The 14,561-nt window shown below is 41.8% G+C and overlaps 1 protein-coding gene across 1 annotated transcript in view; it reads left to right on the top strand.

The window, feature by feature from the left end:
• GRM8 (glutamate metabotropic receptor 8) overlaps positions 1 to 14,561 on the top strand; it is a 1,893,470-nt gene that overhangs the window by 278,918 nt on the left and 1,599,991 nt on the right. The window lies entirely within an intron of this gene.

Consider the following 14,561-nt stretch of genomic DNA (forward strand, 5'->3'; position numbering starts at 1 on the left):
AGAGGGATAGAACAGGGCTCTGTTCAGTTAGTTAGTGTGCTATACTGTGCTATTTTGCTTCAATTGTCAGTGTAGAATATTGGTTTAGTGTCAGTCTAGGGATAGTGTGAGTGTAGTGAGGAGGACCATCATTCATTATTGCATAGTGTGCAGCTAGAGTAGGGACAGCTCAGATAGTTTCACTGTAGTGTAGTGAGACCTTAGGGACAGTTCAGATAGCGTCAGTGTAGTGACTGTTGAACACCATCTATTTGATTGCGTCACTGCCAGTTTGACGCCATTTACTTCTATGTGCCTTACTGCCAGTTTAACGCCATATTGTTTTGCGTGCGTTACTGCCGGTTTAACGCCATATCGTTTTGCCTGTGTTACTGCCAATTTGACACCATATAGTTTTGCATGCGTTACTGCCAGTTTAACGCCATATAGTTTTGCATGCGTTACTGCCAGTTTAACACCATATAGTTCTGTGTGCGTTACTGCCAGTTTAACGTCATATAGTTCTGTGTGCGTTACTGCCAGTTTAACGCCATATAGTTCTGTGCGTCACTGTACATTTTGAGCATTATATTGCAGTATATTATAGTGTATTCATAGAGTGTGTCTGTGTAGTTCGAGTACTCAAATTAAAGTGCACCAAACACCTCTTTACATTGATTAGAGTGCATCTACGCACAGATTTCAACTTCTTCGTTGCACTTGGTTATAAGCACCGCCCCTCCCTCCCAATAATGTCTGAGAGGACAACAAGGAGAGGCAGATGTTCCCTTGGCACTGTAAGGGGGCCAGCAACAAATGTGTCCACAGGCAAAGGTGGACGTGGTGGTCAGTCCTCAGGCAGGGCATCATTTCCTCTGTTTACTGAGTTTGCCCGTGCTATCCAGCATCAGCATGCAGAGGAGGTGGTGGGCTGGCTTACTAAACCTTCCTCATCCTCTTCATCCTCCTCATCCTCTGCTATGCAAGTAGAGAGAAGTGTGCCGTCCTCTGCAGTTGCCAGACTGGATAATCCTGCCTCCTTGTCCACATCTATTCCTGCCATAGCCCCAACATCAGCCATTGAGGAGTCAGCTGAGTTATTTGACCACAGCATCAGCCACTTGCTTCTTGAATCCAGCTATTACTGGATTCAGATGTTGGTTCTGAGGTTGAGGATGACAGGAACACGAGCCTAGAGAGAGGGAGGAACACTGTTAGACAAATTGGCATTCATTTTACCCAAGCCGCAGCATATTGCCAAATTGTCTCCAGTGGTAATGATAAAGATGGAGAAGATGGAGATGATGATGAGGTCACTTATGCGACTTGGTTGCCAGATAGAGCAGAGGAGGAAAATGAAGGTGAGGTGGCACAGCCCCAAGGAGGCTGACATCAAGAAAGAGTAGAGAGCAGCCACCCTATCCCATCACATTCTGCAGCTGTTATCTCCCGGCACACTCCCCAAAGCTCAGATGCCTGGGCCTTTTTCAGCACATCTGCAGCAGATTGCACTGTTGCTATCTGCAAACTGTGTCTCAGGCACATCAAACGTGGCAAAAACACCAACCATTTGGGTACCACGTGCCTAACAAGGCATTTAACGTCCCACCACTCAGCCCGTTGGCAAAAGCACCTAAAAGCCACACAAAAGGGGCACAAATCTGTCCCTCCTCCTCCTCCTCCTCCTCCTCCTTACCCACTTCAGTCTGTCCCTGCGCTACCGAGTCATTACCTTTCAGCAGCCTCCACTGACAGGGATGATGGTATAGCACAGGGTGTCCCAAGTCCTAGCAGCACATCTGCCAGCAGCACACCACCAGCTGTAGACTGTAGCCAGCAAATTTCTCTGCCTCATCTGCTGCAGCGGAAAAAAAATACAGTCCCTGCCACCCACATGCCCAGCGTCTGAATGCAAGCTTGTCAAAGCTGTTGGCTCTCCAACTTCTGCCTTTCAGCCTGGTGGATTCTGCCCCCTTCTGTGAATTTGCACAATGTGCTGTACCACAATGGCAGGTTCCCAGTCGCTACTACTTCTCACATAAAGGCAGTTCCATCTCTCTACCATCACCTGGAAGGGAATGTTCTGGCATCGTTGGGCAAGGCAGTCAGCCGTAAAATCCACCTTACTGCTGACACGTGGTCCAGCAAGCATGGGCAGGGACGATATATTTCGTTCACAGCACACTGGGTAATGATGCTTGCAACTCAAAAGGATGCAGGACAGGGCTTGGTGCTGCAGCTTGTTGTGTCCCCATATCTCCATACAGCTGGTGGTGATGATGCCAGACCTGTGAGCTCTACCCTCTCCTCCTCTGCCACCTCCATGCCCTCTTCCGCAGAATTGTCCTATGAACATCTGGTACCCCCTAAGCGTTCAAAGGGCTATTCCCAGAGCCAGGCTAAAAGGTGCCATGCAGTGCTTCAGCTTGTGTGTTTAGGGGACAGGAACCACACCGGCTCTGCAGCTCTGCAGGGACAGGCCCAGAGGTGGTTCATACCATGCCAGCTGGAGCAAGGAATGGTGGTGTCCGATAATGGCTCAAACCTCCTGTCCACCCTTAGACAGGGAAAATTGACATATGTGCCATGTCTGGCACATGTTCTCAATTTGGTGGTGCAGCGTTTCCTAAGTACGTACCCAGGGATGCAAGATGTACTAAAACAGGCCAGAAGAGTCTGTAGCCATTTCAGGTGGTCATACACAGCCAGTGCTCGGTTGGCTGAAATTCAGCGGGAATTCCACCTGCCTGTAAACTGCCTGATTTGTGACGTGCCCACCAGGTGGAACTCAAGTTTGGGAATGCTGCAGTGGCTATACATGCAGCAGAGGGCTGTCAATGAGTATCTGTGCCAGTACGGCACATCATTAAGGATGCATGCACCGTATTGTCACCATTTAAGGAGGCCACAAGGATGGTGAGCCGTGACAGTGCATGCATCCGTGACACAATCCCTGTTGTGTTCCTGCCGGAGCAGACTCTGCGTGGCATTATGGACAGGGCACTGGAGGCAGAGCAGCAGGAGGGAGAGGAGGACTTTCTTTCCTCTCAAGGCCCACTTTATCCAGACACCATCATTCCTATGTCACAGAACACACAGGAGGAGAGAGGGGAGGAGGATGAGGAGGAGGATTCTGGCACTTTCATAGGCTTCGAAGAAAAGGAAGACATGCGTCAATCTGTAAGCGATGGCTTTCCAATCCCAGGATCCTTGGGAGTAGTATGTGGCTGGGAGGAGGAAGTTCCAGATGCTGTCATCCTGAGTGATCCTGAGTCTGCTTCTCAAGCCTCGGCAAATTTGAGGAGCATGGGCAGCCTCATGCTTCAAAGCCGCAAAAGGACCCAAGAATACGTGGCATAAAGGAGAAGGATGATTACTGGTTGGTAACGATCCTTGACCACCGTTATAAGGCGAAGGTCTCAGAATTCATTCCATCCCCACAGAGAGTGCAGAAGATAAAATCTCTTGAGGACATGTTAAATAGGATTTTTTTGACCCCAGTAGGTTACAGTGTGGTGGAAAACGTCATTTTGAGTCTTCTGTTGGTCAAGAGAGGAGTGTTGGAGAAGGCCTCCACCTAAGTGAGGCATTTCAGAATTTTTTTAGTCCTCGCTGCCCAGGGCTGTCAGCTTCCACATCCCATCGGCAGCATCTGCATTACATGGTGGAGGATTACCTTGGGGCCAAAACAGAGATGGAGAGCTTTCCAGCTGACGATCCACTGACTTACAGGGTCATGAAAATAGACCACTGGCCAGAACTTGCCCAGTATGCTATTGAGTTGTTGGGCTGCCCTGCATACAGCATGCGTTCAGAACGGGCATTCAGTGCTGCAGGAGGTTTCGTTACTGATCATAAAATGCGTCTGTCCACAGACTCCGGGGACCAGTTGACTTTTACAAAAATGAATCAGTCTTGGATTACCAGCTATGAAGCCTATGATGCCGATATCACTGATTAAGTCTTTTTGGGATGTGGAATCTCTGCAGGACTTCGAGGCTGCCTAGCTTTAAGGGTGTTCAATCATTTCATCTGGAAGAATGTTTGTGGTATAGGTTTCATGGGCAGAATTAACACCCAAAGATTTTTCAGCACCTGTTTGACAGGTGCATATCATTGCAATTTTTTACAGCAAGGCCAGTTCTTGCTTTCATCAAGAGTACCTCTATAGGGTTATGGTGGGAAGGCGCCCCCGACACCCAAAGCGTACATTTTCTGCACCTGTTAGATAGGTGTATATCATTGCAATTTTTTACAGCAAGGCCAATTATTGCTTTCATCAACAGTACCTCTATAGGGTTACAGTGGGAGGGCACCACCGACACCCAAAGACCAATTTTTCAGCACCTGTTTGACAGGTGCATATCATTGCAATTTTTTACAGCAAGGCCAATTCTTGCTTTCGTCAAGAGTACCTCTATAGGGTTACAGTGGGAAGGCACCCCCCACACCCAAAGAGTAATTTTTCTGCACCTGTTTGACAGGTGCATATCATTGCAATTTTTTTACAGCAAGGCCAATTCTTGCTTTCATCAAGATTACCTCTATAGGGTTATGGTGGGAAGGCGCCACCGACACCCAAAGACCAATTTTTACGCACCCATTACTTCTATCTAAAGTCAAAATGACACCAGAATGTATCCAAAAAATCTCTAATCTTGTTCCCAGTGCACTACTTTGTGGCCTCATCATACACACTGGCTCCCCAGCTGTTGCTGAGCAAAATAAAGGCAGCTTGCAGGGAAAATGTAATTTTTTTGGCTTTATAAATGCAATTATTGCTGCAGCAGATTCTAGACATGGTACAGATCTGCCACTTTACAGGTAGACTAGGGGACCCCCCAGGCACTATATTGGAAGGAATTTTTCATTTTTATGCTTTCACTTTTAAAATAAAAAAAACACTGCTTATTTAAAAATGACATTTTTCACAAACTTTTTGTTTATTGATACATGTTCCCCAGGGCAGGACCCAGACCCATATAACCATTGTATGCTCAATTACTTGCATATATCCCGTTCAGGTCCCATTGACTTTAATGGTATTCGTTATTCGGGTACGAACTTTCGCAGTGTTTGAAAGTTCTGGTGCAAACCGAACAGGGGTCCGTTCGGCCCATCCCTAGTGCTTAACCATATAGGTTTAATGAAGTATATATTGCAGTAGGACTATATTGTTTTCTATGTGTTTCATGAAATTCATTCACTTCCTCAGGAGAATATGGATGAAGATAATCTATAATGTATAATGAAATGTTAGTATCATACTTATATTTTTAATTAAATTATAAATATCAAGCTTCATTATGTACTTACATTCATGTTGCAGAGAAGCTAGGCTTATAAAAAGAGCCTCCAAGCTTGCAGCAAAGTGACATAGATACATAGTTAGTCAGGTTGAAAAAAGACACAAGTCAATCTAGTTCAACCAATAATAAAAAAAAAATCCTACAATCCTATATACACAAACCTATAATCACAGTTGATCCAGAGGAAGGCGAAAAACCCCAGCAAAGCATGATCCAATTTGCTACAGCAGGGAAAAAAATTCCTTCCTGATTCCCCGAGAGGCAATCGGATTTTCCCTGGATCAACTTTACCTATAAATGTTAGTACCCAGTTATATTATGTACATTTAGGAAAGAATCCAGGCCTTTTTTAAAGCAATCTACTGAGCTGGCTCAAACCATCTCTGGAGGTAGTCTGTTCCACATTTTCACAGCTCTTACTGTGAAGAAACCTTTCTGTACTTGAAGATGAAATCTCTTTTCCTTTAAACACCAAGTTCACTATATGGACCCCTTATTCATGTGTACATATTGATCATATCCCCCCTAATCTCCTCTGCTCAAGAGAGAATAAATTCAGTCCCTCTAACCTTTCCTCATAGTTGAGCTCCTTAATGCCTCTTATCAGTTTGGTTGCCCTTTTCTGCACTTTCTCAAGTTCCCCAAAAGCCTTTTTGAGAACTGATGCCCAAAACTTAAGTGCATATTCCAGATGAGGTCTTACTAATGATTTTTACAGGGGAAAAATTATATCTCTCTCTCTGAAGTCCATACCTCTCTTAATACAAGACAATTCCAACTTGGCATTGCATGCTAATATTAAGCTTATGATCTACCAAAACCCCCAGATCCTTCTCCACTGTGGATTCCCCCAGTTATGCTCCCCCAGTTGACATGTAGCATCAAAGTATACAATTTCAGACGATCAAGGCTTCCTCCGCTTTAAATAGAGTAGAGCTCCCATGATATCACTAAGGCAAGCCATGGGTGGAACGAAAGTAAATTGCTTGATTCCCCAGCAACATAGATAGTTTTGATGGGGGAATGCCTCCTGCAGTGCTATTGTATTCTCCCAGGGTGGGGGAGTACGCAGAGCCTTCCTGGCTAGCAGAATATAATCATTACTGCTAGCGATGGATCGAATTGGGTGCAATCTATCTGCCCATACATGGATCAAAATTCATCCGGTCCCTGTTGAACCATCCAAATTTCAATCTATGTATGGCCAGCTTAAATTAATATCAACACATGAGAGGTCCCGGGATGGTCTGAGCAGTCGGCTACCTGGACCTTATAATAACAAAGTCTGCGCCTTTAAAGACTCTTTGTTCTTCTCTAAGCTCAAAGTCTTTCTGGAGAGCATGCTAGGAGAACAAAATATTTAGTCAGCTGCAGGCAGGAGTGAAGCACATCTTCCTTCTTTCCTTACCTAGTGACCTATGAAATGCATGCGACATGCTCTTGATGCTGAACTCCAGCTTTACCTTCAGTTTTGTACAATGGTACTAAAAATGTTGATGCTGATAGTTTTATTTCACTGCACACTGTGAGCTTCCCATGTCATGTAGGGCTCTTGAAAGGAGTACTAAGCCATGGTACGATGGTGTTTTCAGGAAGTTATGTACAGCACTGATAAGGTGTAGGCTGTAGAAGCATTGGTGCTGATTAGGGATGAGCCGAACACCCCCCGGTTTGGTTCGCATCCAGAAAATGCGAACAGGCAAAAAATTTGTTCAAACACGCGAACACCGTTAAAGTCTATGAGACAAGAACATGAATAATCAAAAGTGCTCATTTTAAAGGCTTATATGCAAGTTATTGTCATAAAAAGTGTTTGGGGACCTAGGTAATGCCCTAGGGGACATAGGGGACATGTATCAATGCAAAAAGAAGTTTTAAAAACAGAGCAGTGATTTTAATAATGCTTAAAGTGAAACAATAAAAGTGTAATATTCCTTTAAATTTCATACCTGGGGGGTGTCTATAGTATGCCTGTAAAGGGGCACATGTTTCCCATGTTTAGAACAGTCTGACAGCAAAATTAAATTTCGAAGATGGAGAAGAAGAAGATAGAGGAAGAAGAAGAACACCGAAGGAAGACCAGAAGAAAGAAGATGGAAGAAGAAGAAATTAATAAAGGACTTGTCAAAAACTGTCTCTTGTGTTTTTTAACCATTTTCACACTTTTTTTGTGAAATGGTAGGGGTACATTTGTACCCCATTACCAGTTCACACAAGGGGGCCAGGATCTGGGGGTCCCCTTGTTAAAGGGGGCTTCCAGATTCCAATAAGCCCCCTGCCCACAGACCCCCACAACCACCGGGCAAGGGTTGTGGGGATGAGGCCCTTCTCCCCATCAACATGGGGACAAGGTGCTTTGGGGGGCTACCCCAAAGCACCCTCCCAATGTTGAGGACATGTGGCCTGGTACAGTTCAGGAGGGGGTACTCTCTCATCCCCCCTCTTTTCCTGTGGCCTGCCAGGTTGCGTGCTCAGATAAGGGTCTAGTATAGATTTTTGGGGGGACCCCACACCATTTTTTAAAATTTCGGTGCGGGGTTCCCCTTAATATCCATCCCAAACCTGAAGGGCCTTGTATGGAATTTAGGGGGACCCCCACGCATTTTTTTTTTTTAAATTTTGGTTCGGGGTTCCCCTGTGGGGAAATTCCATGCCGTTTTTATTTTATTTGCCGGACCGACAATTTATTATAGCCGGCGCTAGCGATAGTAGTTTTACATGACTTTTTTTCCTTTAGAAATGTAATTTTGCTGTCAGACTGTTCTAAACATGGGAAACATGCACCCCTTTACAGGCATACTATAGACACCCCCCGGGTACGACATTTAAAGGAATATTACACTTTTATTGTTTCACTTTAAGCATTATTAAAATCACTGCTCCCGAAAAAAACTGATGTCTTTAAAACTTTTTTTGCATTGATACCTGTCCCCTAGGGCAGGACCCAGGTCCCCAAATTTTTTTATGACAATACCATGCATATAAGCCTTTAAAATTAGCATTTTTGATTTCTCCCATAGACTTTTAAAGGGTGTTCTGCGGCTTCTGAATTTGCCGCGAACACCCCAAATTGTTCGCTGTTCGGCGAACGGGCGAACAACCAATATTTGGGTCGAACATAAAGCCCATCCCTAGTGCTGATCCCGTGATGATTCACTTTTTCATGTGATCCAGAAGCAGTGGCTTCCCTATGTCAGGGAGCACTCAACAATGAGGCTGAATTTACTGAGCCTTGATGTCATCTGCTGGCTTCCATTGCTTGACCATTGTTGCCACTCCCTCTCCTCCTGCAGTAGCCCCTCAGTAGCACATGGATCGCATGACCGCACCCAAACTGAAAAAAAAACAGGGTATTTATACTACTCTCTTTTATAAATGTTATGCAGCATAGTTAGGAGGAGGGGGAAGGCAACATTTTAAGTAGCCTTGTATTAGCCTTTACTTCTACTTTAACTACATGCTTTGCCACCCCACCCAACGAGTGCCCAGATCTTTGTATCCCAGCAGATTTATAGATCTTTTATGGAGACCTTCATCACACAACAATCTAACATAGAAATATTCATTCAATAAATGCAAACGTGCTGATACTTTTGTAGGAGAAAAAAACAACTCACTGGGGATTGTTCACTAAAGGCAAAAGGCTGTTCATTTTGCAAGGGAATTTTTCTCTTAGCTTAGTGAATATGTTGAAAATCCACTTTGCAAGGCATACCCAATCACATGCAAGGAGAATAAAAAACAATATTTTTGCTTTGCTTACCTCATTCACTAAACTAAAGGAAATTCCCTTGCAAAAGTGAACAGCCTATTTCCCTTTAAAAAACCATCCCCATTGTCTTGGCTTCTCACTGACGTTTGCACATTGAGTAGCCACTTTCAGATCTTTTAATAAAAATGTTTTTTTTTTTTTTTTTATAAATTAGATTTGAATTTTTAAAATTTAGAGCTTTAGTCCTATTATTTGAAAAGTAAAAATGTTATCATAGATGCTGTCTCAATGAATGAAGCTACTTCTTACAATTCTTCATCTTTTCATCCTTTTATGTTTGTGTCAGATCTTTCTAGTGACCCTTTCCATTGATGCACACAAATGTTGGTTTTCTTTGTTTAGGAACTGAAAATGTATGTAGTTAGCTTGCGTGGCAACAGACAGTGGTGACTGCTGTCATATTCTTTGTATACTCTGCGTGCTTACAATCCTCAAAGGAAGTGACCTACAGTGCTTGATGGCTCTTTCCTACTACTAATGCCAGCATAGAACATACTACTGAAGTTGGTGGTACAGCCATTGCGTTGGGACTGTATCACTTTTCCTATTTCTTCACTTCTTCCATCACAGTTTTTTTCTAAGCAGAAACTATAACTCATTTTTTATGTCAACAACTCAGTTTCAATGGCAGCAGCCGCTGAGAAGAATAAATAGTGTTCTTATTTTCCAAAGCTCATCAAAAATTCACCTCTGTGATATCTTCAGCATCTGAGCAAAGATTTAAAGACCTTTGATTGGAATTATTCCATTGACGAATGTATTGATCCTAATGCTAGGGTGTAATTTGCATTCTTTGTGCTCATATCTATAAAATAACTGTGTTTTCCAGGCATGTAAGATGAATTATGTGATTTATGCACACATTTACATTTATCACCTAAGATATTCATGAAAGAGGAAGTGAATGTGATGCAAAACCACTACCCTCACTTTTCATTACTTTTGCTTGAAATCTGCACATTTCCTGCAGTCTCTGCAACTGTATGACATGATCGGAACTGACTTCAAGTTAGAGTGACTATAATCACATATATAATCTCATATATATATATATATATATATATATATATATATATATATATATATATATATATTAACTATTATATACAGTATATCCTTTATATCAGTAACCTTTAGTCTGCTACATATTATTACTGTACACAAATGATAATTACTGCTGTAAACCTTTTGGCTTTGAATATTCTTTCCTCATTCCTCTTGTTTTGTTAGAATATTCTGCTGCAAAAGAAAAAAGTTAAATGGCATATATATTTTACTAGATAACATTTGCAATATCATTTGGAATTGTATTTTATAGATATTAGAAACCCTAATAATTTTCCCACAGTTCTAAAAGCAACATTATAGAATGGCTCATGGTCACCTTTAGCACCTTAAAGTGCACATGTGCCCACGCTATGATTATTAGCATATTTACCAGGCTAACAATATTTACAAGCAGTAAAAAAGCTTCAAAGTGGTTCAAAAGGCCAAAGTCTTTTTTTTTCTTAGTGCATTCTCTGCATTAAGGTAAAAAAACTTTCTTTGTCCAACTGCCATTCCCCACCTAGCCCCACCTTATACTTTCCTGAGCCTGATCTCGATCCAGCGCTGTGCACGTTAGCAGAGGCTCTCTTGCCCTCTTCCTCTTCATTTGCTCTTGCTGCTGAAGATCACAGCCAGTGAGGAGGGCACAGGGGCAGAGCCAAGCCACACTCTGGGGGCACAGGGGCAATGCTATGGGGGCACTCAGGGGTGGGGGGGGTGGAGCCAGGAGGCCAGAAGCTCAGGCGGGGGACCTGAGAAGAGGATGATCAAGGCTGCTCTGTGCAAAACCATTGAACAGAGCAGGTAAGTATAATATCCTTATTATTTAAAAAATATAGCTTTACAATCAGTTTAAAACAAAGCATCACTTACCCCTCTAATTTATGCTCAAAGATCACAGTAGAGTAGTTTTATTTGGTTTCTAGGGTTTCATTTACACCAGTAGCAGTCTCCACCACACCTTGTGGTAGATTACTTTTCAGATGGCAATAACGCAGTGGTTTCCAGGCATTCAGGAGGCTACACTACCTTAACCACCTGTCTACCAAGGTATGTTTCTAAACAACACGGTAGACAAGCAGCTAAATAAAGCTCACAGCTGCTGCAGCAGTTGTGAGCTTGGTACTGGCTTTAAGAACTGGTGAAGGCCTTTCTGATAGAAGCTCTACTCCCAAAGAAATCACCCTCTTCCAGCAGCACCCTTGGTGATTCCTGGGCTCTTCTGTTCCTCTGGAAAGACCAGGACTGTGGGAAACTGCTTCCCAGGTGAAAGGGGGAGGAAATTGGGGAACGTCCCTTCTGTGTCTAATGACCCTGAAAGCAACGTGTGATACATCACTGCTGGGGTCATAGCTGTAATTCCACCTCTAGTGTAGTTGAGAATGCAGCTATTCAAACACAATCTGTGTTTGAATAGCTGCATCAGAGGGCAAGGGAGAAATGTGGGATCTAATATACCCCCAATGTTTCCATAAAGATTACCTGTCACCTGCCTATCCTATCACATAGGAGGCTTGTTAGCCCCCGTGTGATACCAATACAGTTAAAAAAAAGTGTAAATAAAAATAATTACTTAAAAAAAAAGGGATATGACACCATGAGATAAAATACCGATCAGTTTCATTCTTCATGAGATAAATACTGCACATTTCTAAAGAAGAATTCATTTTTTATTTTGCAAGCTTTTTTTTGAAGACTGGCAAAATTTTTGGGGAAAAACACTTTGCACATTTTACAAAGCGGTAAATACAGTTTCATGAATTAAGCCCAGTTAATTTGGAAAGTCAATTCCTGGAGGAAAGTCAATTCACTGCAACATTGAATGTTAAAAGTAGATTTTTTTTAAGTACTTTTGAATGACATCCGTTGTTTGACTATTCGTATGAACATTCATTCAAAAACACTACTAATGTATGTCCACCTTTACTGTTAGTGTTACAGGACATAAACCTATGGAGGTAATAAAAAATAGAGGTTCTTATATTTAAAGTGGAAATCCAACAGAGCTAAACACAATGTTGTCATGCATATACGGTTACCATTTTCTCTGCCAAACGGATTTGTAATTCTGTTGAGTCTGTTATATATTCAAACTTAGCAAACCAGTATTGAGATTGCAGACATTGTCAACTTGTCAGTGACTTTATTATGCTTAAATGCTAATGACATAGATACAGCTGACATATTATCTTATTTAAAAACTACATACGATTTGCCAAGTTTATGACAAATTTGGATGAAATGTAATTGGAAAGGTTCCCTAACAATAAATCTTGCTTAAGTTATCTAGTGACATTTACTGCTCAATGGGGATGGACTTTTTGAATGTAATTTTAGTTTGGCATGAAAGAACTGTGAAGGGAATGTTGAAGGAATAGGCTTTAAAGAGGAACTAAGGTTTTGTTGTACAATACTTTATTATGTAACAGTGTGTTTGAGAGGGCTAAGAAATCAAGTTAAATCTGGAGTACTGGGTAACAGCCAAGTACAAAATAGGACCTCATAAAGTGAAGGTCTGCTGAAAACCCCTGCATGTCGTAGTCTCAGTAGTTAACTCACAATATTTCCGGTATAGACTTCAGAATATTCCAGAAGATCATTAAACATTTTCTGGCACTGCATAGCTGCACAAGTTTACTCACAACTATACGTACACTAAGCTTTCAAAAAAGCAGAAACCCTGCCTCTGCGGCAGAAGTAGATCCATCATTGACAATAAATATGTGAAACAGCAGGAACATTTCCTTACAATACCGTTTTTTTATAACTGCATGTGAGCAGAATACAAGAAAAAAAAAAAACACAACCTCACAGACTCTGTAGTAGTAAACATAATGCTGTTAAAAAAGAAAACAGTCATGAAAAGTAGACCTTCTGGTGAAGAACTATTGAAAGTTTTCTTTTGGTACTTTGTTGGGGTCTGACTTATCCTGGCTTCAAGATTGACCCCCACTACCCATATAGCAAGCAATTCAGCTGCAAGTTTGAAAATGATTTGCTAAGCTATTGCTAGACTTGCCAGGCTTCACAAGTTTGTTGCACAATTGCAGCAAGTCCACATTGCATGACTCCAGATCAACTTTCTTTGCAAACATTCTGCAAGTCTGCTGCAAGTTCTGGTTTAAGTATGTTGTGCAATAGTCAACCCACCACAGGGGTCACTATGACTTGCAGAGCTCTTGCTGTAGACTCACCACTGCAACTTTGCACTTGCTAGAGACTTGCTGCCAAAATTTGCTACAAATTTGAAAAGTGTCAACTAGAACTTGTGCTTCAAGTATTGCAAGTGTGCAACTTGCCAGTGAAAATGCGCAGCACGTTAACAAGACTTAAAATTCAACACTGCCACAAATTTGTGGCAAGTTATCCTTGCTATCTGGGTAACTGCCATTGGGATGTCTGATGAGACTAAACTATTGGCCACTGCCCAAACTTTGGACAGTTAGAGGAGCTCATCCATAAAGATGAAAAAGTCCAATTCCCAGGATCAAAGTCAGATTAAATCAGAAGGATACACAGAGGAAGTTCTTCTGGCTAATGAAGGGTGGTAAACATCTTATAATGTCTGTTCTTAGGGAAGATCTTTATTTTAAAGCTACTTTAAGACAAAGCTAAAGCCTTCATATTGTTTGCATGTTACCATAGAAGAATGTGAGAAGAATAATAGCTGAGGTAGGCTCATCTGTCATTCACCATCTCAGAATATTACTGAAGTTAAACTTGTATGCAATTGAAACTTATAGCCACTGGATCAAAAAGGAAGTGGTTTAAAAGCAAGGAGACATGGCTTGATGAGTGCAGGCTCGACAAATACAGGACTAAAGCAGATTTGTATAGAAAGCATAGTGTAAAGCATATATCAAGGCAGAACGAAATATATACAAAACAGCCTTACAGTACATGTACATATTTTATCTCTAAGAGACCTTGCAAATACAGAAAAATGCCTGCAGATCTTCCAGAAATGCACTCAACTCCCAAGTCCTGTTGTGGGCTGTCAACACAAAGCATTTATGTGGACTGAGTGGTGTCAGCTTTTCCCATGTCTTGTGCTAAACTACTCATCCACCCCCACTCGTAGATCTCTGCAACACACAGTAAATACTAATAATTCTGTGGTTTAGAAAAAATAATAGAAAGAATAAATAGATTCTTTAAGATAACACAGTATATGTTTCAGAGGTTACTGGACAGCTCTGAATTCCTGACAAGGCAGGTGTTTTTTTGTACTTATTAAACAAAAATACATCCATATGTAGTATTAACAGACCACAAGGAAGCAAATAAGGGAAGCATAAGGCAATACTCTGTTGTCATGCATATGTATAAAAGTCACTAATATTGAGCAAGAGACATCTGAAATGTATGGTCATATTTAAAATTTAAAGTGGTTAAATAGATTACTACACTTACATTAAGGGATACAGTATAAGGTCTGTGATTACAGCCTTCAA

The sequence above is a fragment of the Aquarana catesbeiana genome, linkage group LG03 (assembly GCF_042186555.1).
Source record: "Aquarana catesbeiana isolate 2022-GZ linkage group LG03, ASM4218655v1, whole genome shotgun sequence".
NCBI classification, from domain to species: Eukaryota; Metazoa; Chordata; class Amphibia; order Anura; family Ranidae; genus Aquarana; species Aquarana catesbeiana.